Source organism: Styela clava, chromosome 10 (genome assembly GCF_964204865.1).
Source record: "Styela clava chromosome 10, kaStyClav1.hap1.2, whole genome shotgun sequence".
Lineage (NCBI taxonomy): Eukaryota > Metazoa > Chordata > Ascidiacea > Stolidobranchia > Styelidae > Styela > Styela clava.
In genome coordinates, this window is record NC_135259.1 from 573,360 (window position 1) to 584,521 (window position 11,162).

The 11,162-nt window shown below is 36.4% G+C and overlaps 1 protein-coding gene across 3 annotated transcripts in view; it reads right to left on the minus strand.

Annotated features, from left to right (window-relative positions):
- The window catches only part of LOC144428077 (S-phase kinase-associated protein 2-like), a 287,944-nt gene that overhangs the window by 102,491 nt on the left and 174,291 nt on the right, over positions 1–11,162 (minus strand). The window lies entirely within an intron of this gene.

Consider the following 11,162-nt stretch of genomic DNA (forward strand, 5'->3'; position numbering starts at 1 on the left):
TTCAGCTTTCAAGCAACTTGACTCACAGCGATAAAGTGCCAATCTCGCTTTCTGCGCCTCAAAAATTTGCCGCAATTGGATCCAACTTTAAATCTGTTTAATTCTTTCATAACAATTAATACGATGGTACTTGAAACAAAATCAGGAACATCGACATCTCGAACGTAACCTACAGAAAACAATGAACAAACTGAATATAACATGCGGATATCTAATCAAATCTTACAGTAGTGTACAGTGGCAATTAAAATTTACAAATATCAGCAGATAACTAAATGCATAAACTTATTTATAGATTTCTTTATTTGAGACTGATTAGATACTTACACCATGTTTAGATTCACAGGTGACACTATCCAATAAAGTTTTAGCCAAAGTGAACTCAATGTATCTTGCATTACAAAAATCTAAAAGCCGCTGTTATTTACCTGATATACCTATAATACAGCCCCAACCTGCGGTCAAAAACTATATATTAATTACAATCGGGCACTTCGCATTTAACCCTGAATCTGACTTCAATCCAAATTGGTATTTCTAACTGCAAAATTAGTAATACTAAAACCAATACTAAACATCAGAAACGTCTCCGAAGACACTAACAATGAACATTAAGCTAGACAGTGACAATGCATCCGAGCTGATTGCTATCAATTTGCTAATAACAGTGATTAATCGAAAACTGTCGAAATACTGTTATGGGACACTGCGTCAGACGATTTTCGTCCATTGCGTAACGTAATGCGTCATTATATCCAGAACGGAACTGAGTCCTTATAGGAGAGCTGTCGTTCAACATAACTGTGTCTAAATAACAAGTTCAAACAATTACACCTAACGAACTAGTGCAGGGATGGCGAACCACTGACCCACGTGTCACAAAGTGACCCACCGCGTTTTATTCGTGACCCGCCAAGGCACGAATAAAATAAAAATAAAATGCTAACATATTAGTAATAAAAATTGATAAAACCGGTCATAAATTAATCTAACAATAACTAAACTATTATAATGTACCGTCGGGGCCGTGATCGCTTATTCTCAAATTGTTAATTTTTGAACCGGTATGGATATTTTCAAAACCCCTAATCTTAGACGCAAGTCTGCACCGCCGTGTACCGTTATTCAGCTATTGGCTCTGATATCGTTAATGACATAACAATGCAATTGATCTGTTTATTTCTCGCAACGTCGAGATAATACGAGAACTAGATGCCACTTTGATTTTTATTAGTTTATCGCCTACAATGCCGTTGAGAAAAAAAAATTTCAGACTTGAAATAAAAACCTAGAAATCTGAAATAACAACGGGGCAGTGTAGAAGTGCCTTAATGTGGTTGAAAACTGATCAAAAAATATAACACTATCAGAGTGGAATTCCCTCCAGACGCTTTGGAACAGTGAAATAGTTTGCCGCATCGTCATAAACGTTTCTGGTAATTCATATCCGTGTTTTCGTACTCTTATTTCATAAAATCGAATGCCATAAAAAGTCCCTGATAGAAGTACTGCATAAGTAAAGCCCAAAACTACACCAACACCAACAGAAACTCATAAGATTTGTTTCAGAAGTTTTTTTTATAGATACAAACATTGATTAAATATCTGTGACCCACTCTCTTCTCTTACGCGATAAAAATATTATTTTCGACCCATTCATCAAAAAAGGTTCGCCATCCCTGAACTAGTGCAATGAAAATCATTATTTAGCACATAATTATTCGATTCTTTTATACCAAGACCCTGACAATAATGGGAAAATGCGAGATTTGAGACAAACACCCCGCTAAGTTTTAAAAGAACAAATTAGCAAATCATTCGTAAAGTTAGGGTTATAAATGATTTAAAAGTTTTAATTTCCGGAGTAATCAGCATTCTTAACCCCAAGCCAAACCCTAACTGGATAATTGCTTTTTTTAGTCAGAGCGGTGGCGGGTTCCTTTTTTGGCGCAGGATTTGTAAAAATGATCCAATGTTTTACATAAAAGTTACTCCACGTTGGGTTTCTTTGTTTTTGAATCAGGAACTAAGTTTGCCCTGAGTAATACTTTGCTCTGTGGAGGTTAAATAAAAACCAGACAGACTTTACTAGAGACTTCGAGAACATTTGAAACAATCTCTTGTGAAGTACGATTTTGAACTCTGCTCATATTGCGTGTCATCTGCTATGTCTCATTTGCATGTCCGGGTTCGGAGAAATGTTTTACGGCAAGCGCTTCTACGACTAAATGTGATCGCAACCGACGACTGTGAGCAGCAATGAGGCAATTCCTGAACCTGCAAAACGCAGTTGAAACTCGTGCCGTGCGGTGTGCTCAAGTCTTCAGCGATTGCAAAAATTCACTTTCAGCTTTCAGTACTTTTATCTGTTCAGTTGACCTACCGACGCACATAAAAGTTTATATCAAGAAACATAGTAAAACACTAATACGCTTTAATAATACTATATTTGTACTCGTTTCTTGATATTGATCAAAGTAAGAGTAAGATCAAAGATCAAAGTAAGTAAGACTGTAAGATATTATTTGATTAGTGATGGGACACAAAGTGTCACTATGGAGTAAGAGCGCTGTTTTGGGGGATCCCCTAACTTTCGATCGTTAAGTCAACGGTCTCTGACCGATATTCTCGTTTATTTCTTAATCAAATTAACACGAACTGCTTCAAGCCTCGCGGCAGTTGATATTTACTAACTCGCATTACCATTATTCTCTATACATATAGGGTCAGTATCTCTTGGTATATTAGTAGTCGTCGGTAGCTTCACATTGAGTTTTCGTGACTTTGAGCAAATTTCCAAAGAAACGTCTCAGTGTTATGTTCGTTTTATATTATCAGCATTAATTATGGACTATCACTTACTAAATCGCGAATGCTGTTATTGACATTCTTTGTGCCAATTTCCTTTCAATCCAATGGTTCAGGGACTGAATTCATTTACGCATGTTTCAAGTCATCCTCAGCTGTGAAAAATGTTAAAAGCGTAGGTGCTACACGTTGGTACTTTTTTGGTATGAAAATTTTCATCATTATTACTTATCGATTTCAATCAGTAAGTATGTTGATAGGTATTTGTCTGTATGTCTGTATGTTTGTCTGTTAGATGCACGCGATATCTCACGAAAGCGAGATTGAATCTGCTCCAGATTTCGCATGTGAATTCATCTTATCTCGGACCAGAAGCCTATTGAATTTGGGCGAATTATGTCGTATAATTAGCGAGTTATCAATCAATTATTGATATAGTGATCTAGATTTTTGTAAAGCGAGAGAATTTTGAGACCCGCCGAGTGTGTGTGTGCGATGCGCAGTGCGCAAGTTACAAGAGCGGATGAATCGTAATTGCAGTTTCTGTTTTGGGGGATTCCCCAACTATCGATCGATAAGTCTTCGGTTTCCAACCGATATTCTCGTTGTATCCTTCCTTGTTTGCCAGACCGGTCCAATATGACGTCATAATGAATATAAACACTGTTTTAATGAATTATAATTTAATTGCAGATAAATACCGATACATGCGATTCCCTGCTCGTCTATCTATGTATGGTGACCAACGTAGAATGTAGATTTGTATGATGATGTTTCAATTCATTGATGGAAGAGGAGATTCTGACTACAAAGATTTGGAGAAGAATAATGACATACGTAAGTTTTTGAGACGTACGATATTTTCGACAATAACCCTGTTTAAAGAATCTTCTTATTCACATTGAAAAGCAATTATATATTAACGTTATGTTTTGTTCGAAATCAAAATTATTGACTGAAAATACTCATGTCTGTAGCTTCCAGATACTGGTATTTTTTCCAAATGCATTACTTTACAAATTGAAGTAGTCCCGAAATCTAGTCACAATGTAAGAAATATTTTTGATTTTATTATCCGTATATAGTCAGTAATCTTCTCGTCATTTTATAAAATTATATTATACTCCGAGTTGATCTCACTCACTCATTCATCCACACTTGATAACCTCGCGAGCGAACACGGTTCTTCTTGTTTTGATAACATTTAAGAATGAGTTAACCTTCTGCTTTCCTGGCTTACGTGAATGGAGACCATTGTCAACGTGCCCCATGCCCTGTCCCAGCCAAATCGATTTATTGTCAACTATATTCAGCTTTCAAGCAACTCGACTCACAGCGATAAAGTGCCCTTCTCGCTTTCTTTGCCTCAAAGTTTTGCCGCAATTGAATCCAACTTAAAATCGGTTTTATTCTTTCATAACACTTCATACGATGGTACTTGAAACAAAATCAGAAACGTCGACATCTCGAACGAAACCTACAGAAAACAATGAACAAACCGAATATAACATGCGGATATCTAAACAAATCTTACAGTAGTGTACAGTGGCAATTAAAATTTACAAATATCAGCACATAACTAAATGCATAAAATTATTTATAGATTACTTTTTTTGAGACCGATTAGATACATACCCCATGTTTTAGATCCCCAGGTGACACTATCCAATAAAGTTTTATCCAAAGTGAACTCAATGTATCTTGCATTACTAAAATCTAAAAGCCGCTGTTATTTACCTGATATACCTATAATACAGCCCCAACCTGCAGTCAAAAACTATATATTAATTACAATCGGGCACTTCGGATTTAACCCCGAATCTGACTTCAATCCAAATTGGTATTTCTAACTGCAAAATGGAGAATACTAAAACCAATACTAAAAATCAGAAACGTCTCCGAAGACACTAACAAAGAACATTAAGCTAGACAGTGACAATGCATCCGAGCTGATTGCTATCAATTTGCTAATTACAGTGATTAATCGAAAACTGTCGAAATACTGTTATGGGACACTGCGTCAGACGATTTTCGTCCATTGCGTAACGTAATGCGTCATTATATCCAGAACTGAACTGAGTCCTTATAGGAGAGCTGTCGTTCAACATAACTGTGTCTAAATAACAAGTTCAAACAATTACACTTAACGAACTAGTGCAGGGATGGCGAACCACTGACCCACGTGTCACAAAGTGACCCACCGCGTTTTATTCGTGACCCGCCAAGGCACGAATAAAATAAAAATAAAATGCTAACATATTAGTAATAAAAATTGATAAAACCGGTCATAAATTAATCTAACAATAACTAAACTATTATAATGTACCGTCGGGGCCGCGATCGCTTATTCTCAAATTGTTAATTTTTGAACCGGTATGGATATTTTCAGACCCCTAATCTTAGAGGCAAGTCTGCTCCGCCGTGTACCGTTATTCAGCTATTGGCTCTGATATAGTTAATGACATAACAATGCAATTGATCTGTTTATTTCTCGCAACGTCGAGATAATACGAGAACTAGATGCCACTTTGATTTTTATTAGTTTATCGCCTACAATGCCGTTGAGAAAAAAAAATTTCAGACTTGAAATAAAAACCTAGAAATCTGAAATAACAACGGGGCAGTGTAGAAGTGCCTTAATGTGGTTGAAAACTGATCAAAAAATATAACACTATCAGAGTGGAATTCCCTCCAAACGCTTTGGAACAGTGAAATAGTTTGCCGCATCGTCATAAACGTTTTTGGTAATTCATATCCGTGTTTTCGTACTCTTATTTCATAAAATCGAATGCCATAAAAAGTCCCTGATAGAAGTACTGCATAAGTAAAGCCCAAAACTACACCAACACCAACAGAAACTCATAAGATTTGTTTCAGAAGTTTTTTTTATAGATACAAACATTGATTAAATATCTGTGACCCACTCTCTTCTTTTACGCGATAAAAATATTATTTTCGACCCACTCATCGAAAAAGGTTCGCCATCCCTGAACTAGTGCAATGAAAATCATTATTTAGCACATAATTATTCGATTCTCTTATACCAAGACCCTGGCAATAATGGGAAAATGCGAGATTTGAGACAAACACCCCGCTAAGTTTTAAAAGAACAAATTAGCAAATCATTCGTAAAGTTAGGGTTATAAATGATTTAAAAGTTTTAATTTCCGGAGTAATCAGCATTCCTAACCCCAAGCCAAACCCTAACTGGATAATTGCTTTTTTTAGTCAGAGCGGTGGCGGGTTCGTTTTTGACGCAGGATTTGTAAAAATGATCCAAAGTTTCACATAAAAGTTACTCCACGTTGGGTTTCTTTGTTTTTGAATCAGGAACTAAGTTTGCCCTGAGTAATACTTTGCTCTGTGGAGGTTAAATAAAAACCAGACAGACTTTACTAGAGACTTCGAGAACATTTGAAACAATCTCTTGTGAAGTACGATTTTGAACTCTGCTCATATTGCGTGTCATCTGCTATGTCTCATTTGCATGTCCGGGTTCGGAGAAATGTTTTACGACAAGCGCTTCTACGACTAAATGTGACCGCAGCCGACGACTGTGAGCAGCAATGAGGCAATTCCTGAACCTGCAAAACGCAGTTGAAACTCGTGCCGTGCGGTGTGCTCAAGTCTTCAGCGATTGCAAAAATTCACTTTCAGCTTTCAGTACTTTTATCTGTTCAGTTGACCTACCGACGCACATAAAAGTTTATATCAAGAAACATAGTAAAACACTAATACGCTTTAATAATACTATATTTATACTCGTTTTTTGATATTGATCAAAGTAAGAGTAAGATCAAAGATCAAAGTAAGTAAGACTGTAAGATATTATTTGATTAGTGATGGGACACAAAGTGTCACTATTGAGTAAGAGCGCTGTTTTGGGGGATCCCCTAACTTTCGATCGTTAAGTCAACGGTCTCTGACCGATATTCTCGTTTATTTCTTAATCAAATTAACACGAACTGCTTCAAGCCTCGCGGCAGTTGATATTTACTAACTCGCATTACCATTATTCTCTATACATATAGTGTCAGTATCTCTTGGTATATTAGTAGTCGTCGGTAGCTTCACATTGAGTTTTCGTGACTTTGAGCAAATTTCCAAAGAAACGTCTCAGTGTTATGTTCGTTTGATATTATCAGCATTAATTATGGACTATCACTTACTAAATCGCGAATGCTGTTATTGACATTCTTTGTGCCAATTTCCTTTCAATCCAATGGTTCAGTGACTGAATTCATTTACGCATGTTTCAAGTCATCCTCAGCTGTGAAAAATGTTAAAAGCGTAGGTGCTACACGTTGGTACTTTTTTGGTATGTAAATTTTCATCATTATTACTTATCGATTTCAATCAGTAAGTATGTTGATAGGTATTTGTCTGTATGTCTGTATGTTTGTCTGTAAGATGCACGCGATATCTCACGAAAACGAGATTGAATCTGCTCCAGATTTCGCATGTGCATTCATCTTATCTCGGACCAGAAGCCTATTGAATTTGGGCGAATTATGTCGTATAATTAGCGAGTTATCAATCAATTATTGATATAGTGATCTAGATTTTTGTAAAGCGAGAGAATTTTGAGACCCGCCGAGTGTGTGTGTGCGATGCGCAGTGCGCAAGTTACAAGAGCGGATGAATCGAAACTGCAGTTTCTGTTTTGGGGGATTCCCCAACTATCGATCGATAAGTCTTCGGTTTCCAACCGATATTCTCGTTGTATCCTTCCTTGTTTGCCAGACCGGTCCAATATGACGTCATAATGAATATAAACACTGTTTTAATGAATTATAATTTAATTGCAGATAAATACCGATACAGGCGATTCCCTGCTCGTCTATCTATGTATGGTGATCAACGTAGAATGTAGATTTGTATGATGATGTTTCAATTCATTGATGGAAGAGGAGATTCTGACTACAAAGATTTGGAGAAGAATAATGACATACGTAAGTTTTTGAGACGTACGATATTTTCGACAATAACCCTGTTTAAAGAATCTTCTTATTCACATTGAAAAGCAATTATATATTAACGTTATGTTTTGTTCGAAATCAAAATTATTGACAGAAAATACTCATGTCTGTAGCTTCCAGATACTGGTATTTTTCCAAATGCATTACTTTACAAATTGGAGTAGTCCCGAAATCTAGTCACAATGTAAGAAATATTTTTGATTTTATTATCCGTATATAGTCAGTAATCTTCTCGTCATTTTATGAAATTATATTATACTCCGAGTTGATCTCACTCACTCATTCATCCACACTTGATAACCTCGCGAGCAAACACGGTTCTTCTTGTTTTGATAACATTTAAGAATGAGTTAACCTTCTGCTTTCCTGGCTTACGTGAATGGAGACCATTGTCAACGTGCCCCATGCCCTGTCCCAGCCAAATCGATTTATTGTCAACTATATTCAGCTTTCAAGCAACTCGACTCACAGCGATAAAGTGCCCTTCTCGCTTTCTTTGCCTCAAAGTTTTGCCGCAATTGAATCCAACTTAAAGTCGGTTTTATTCTTTCATAACACTTCATACGATGGTACTTGAAACAAAATCAGGAACGTCGACATCTCGAACGAAACCTACAGAAAACAATGAACAAACCGAATATAACATGCGGATATCTAAACAAATCTTACAGTAGTGTACAGTGGCAATTAAAATTTACAAATATCAGCACATAACTAAATGCATAAAATTATTTATAGATTACTTTTGTTGAGACTGATTAGATACATACCCCATGTTTTAGATCCCCAGGTGACACTATCCAATAAAGTTTTATCCAAAGTGAACTCAATGTATCTTGCATTACTAAAATCTAAAAGCCGCTGTTATTTACCTGATATACCTATAATACAGCCCCAACCTGCAGTCAAAAACTATATATTAATTACAATCGGGCATTTCGCATTTAACCCCGAATCTGACTTCAATCCAAATTGGTATTTCTAACTGCAAAATTAGTAATACTAAAACCAATACTAAACATCAGAAACGTCTCCGAAGACACTAACAATGAACATTAAGCTAGACAGTGACAATGCATCCGAGCTGATTGCTATCAATTTGCTAATTACAGTGATTAATCGAAAACTGTCGAAATACTGTTATGGGACACTGCGTCAGACGATTTCCGTCCATTGCGTAACGTAATGCGTCATTATATCCAGAACTGAACTGAGTCCTTATAGGAGAGCTGTCGTTCAACATAACTGTGTCTAAATAACAAGTTCAAACAATTACACTTAACGAACTAGTGCAGGGATGGCGAACCACTGACCCACGTGTCACAAAGTGACCCACCGCGTTTTATTCGTGACCCGCCAAGGCACGAATAAAATAAAAATAAAATGCTAACATATTAGTAATAAAAATTGATAAAACCGGTCATAAATTAATCTAACAATAACTAAACTATTATAATGTATCGTCGGGGCCGCGATCGCTTATTCTCAAATTGTCAATTTTTGAACCGGTATGGATATTTTCAAAACCCCTAATCTTAGACGCAAATCTGCACCGCTGTGTACCGTTATTCAGCTATTGGCTCTGATATAGTTAATGACATAACAATGCAATTGATCTGTTTATTTCTCGCAACGTCGAGATAATACGAGAACTAGATGCCACTTTGATTTTTATTAGTTTATCGCCTACAATGCCGTTGAGAAAAAAAAATTTCAGACTTGAAATAAAAACCTAGAAATCTGAAATAACAACGGGGCAGTGTAGAAGTGCCTTAATCTGGTTGAAAACTGAGCAAAAAATATAACACTATCAGAGTGGAATTCCCTCCAAACGCTTTGGAACAGTGAAATAGTTTGCCGCATCGTCATAAACGTTTTTGGTAATTCATATCCGTGTTTTCGTACTCTTATTTCATAAAATCGAATGCCATAAAAAATCCCTGATAGAAGTACTGCATAAGTAAAGCCCAAAACTACACCAACACCAACAGAAACTCATAAGATTTGTTTCAGAAGTTTTTTTTATAGATACAAACATTGATTAAATATATGTGACCCACTCTCTTCTTTTACGCGATAAAAATATTATTTTCGACCCATTCATCAAAAAAGGTTCGCCATCCCTGAACTAGTGCAATGAAAATCATTATTTAGCACATAATTATTCGATTCTTTTATACCAAGACCCTGACAATAATGGGAAAATTCGAGATTTGAGACAAACACCCCGCTAAGTTTTAAAAGAACAAATTAGCAAATCATTCGTAAAGTTAGGGTTATAAATGATTTAAAAGTTTTAATTTCCGGAGTAATCAGCATTCTTAACCCCAAGCCAAACCCTAACTGGATAATTGCTTTTTTTAGTCAGAGCGGTGGCGTGTTCGTTTTTTGGCGCAGGATTTGTAAAAATGATCCAAAGTTTCACATAAAAGTTACTCCACATTGGGTTTCTTTGTTTTTGAATCAGGAACTAAGTTTGCCCTGAGTAATACTTTGCTCTGTGGAGGTTAAATAAAAACCAGACAGACTTTACTAGAGACTTCGAGAACATTTGAAACAATCTCTTGTGAAGTACGATTTTGAACTCTGCTCATATTGCGTGTCATCTGCTATGTCTCATTTGCATGTCCGGGTTCGGAGAAATGTTTTACGACAAGCGCTTCTACGACTAAATGTGACCGCAGCCGACGACTGTGAGCAGCAATGAGGCAATTCCTGAACCTGCAAAACGCAGTTGAAACTCGTGCCGTGCGGTGTGCTCAAATCTTCAGCGATTGCAAAAATTCACTTTCAGCTTTCAGTACTTTTATCTGTTCAGTTAACCTACCGACGCACATAAAAGTTTATATCAAGAAACATAGTAAAACACTAATACGCTTTAATAATACTATATTTATACTCGTTTCTTGATATTGATCAAAGTAAGAGTAAGATCAAAGATCAAAGTAAGTAAGACTGTAAGATATTATTTGATTAGTGATGGGACACAAAGTGTCACTGTGGAGTAAGAGCGCTGTTTTGGGGGATCCCCTAACTTTCGATCGTTAAGTCAACGGTCTCTGACCGATATTCTCGTTTATTTCTAAATCAAATTAACACGAACTGCTTCAAGCCTCGCGGCAGTTGATATTTACTAACTCGCATTACCATTATTCTCTATACATATAGTGTCAGTATCTCTTGGTATATTAGTAGTCGTCGGTAGCTTCACATTGAGTTTTCGTGACTTTGAGCAAATTTCCAAAAAAACTTCTCAGTGTTATGTTCGTTTTATATTATCAGCATTAATTATAGACTATCACTTGCTAAATCGCGAATGCTGTTATTGACATTCTTTGTGCCAATTTCCTTTCAATCCAATGGTTCAGTGACTGA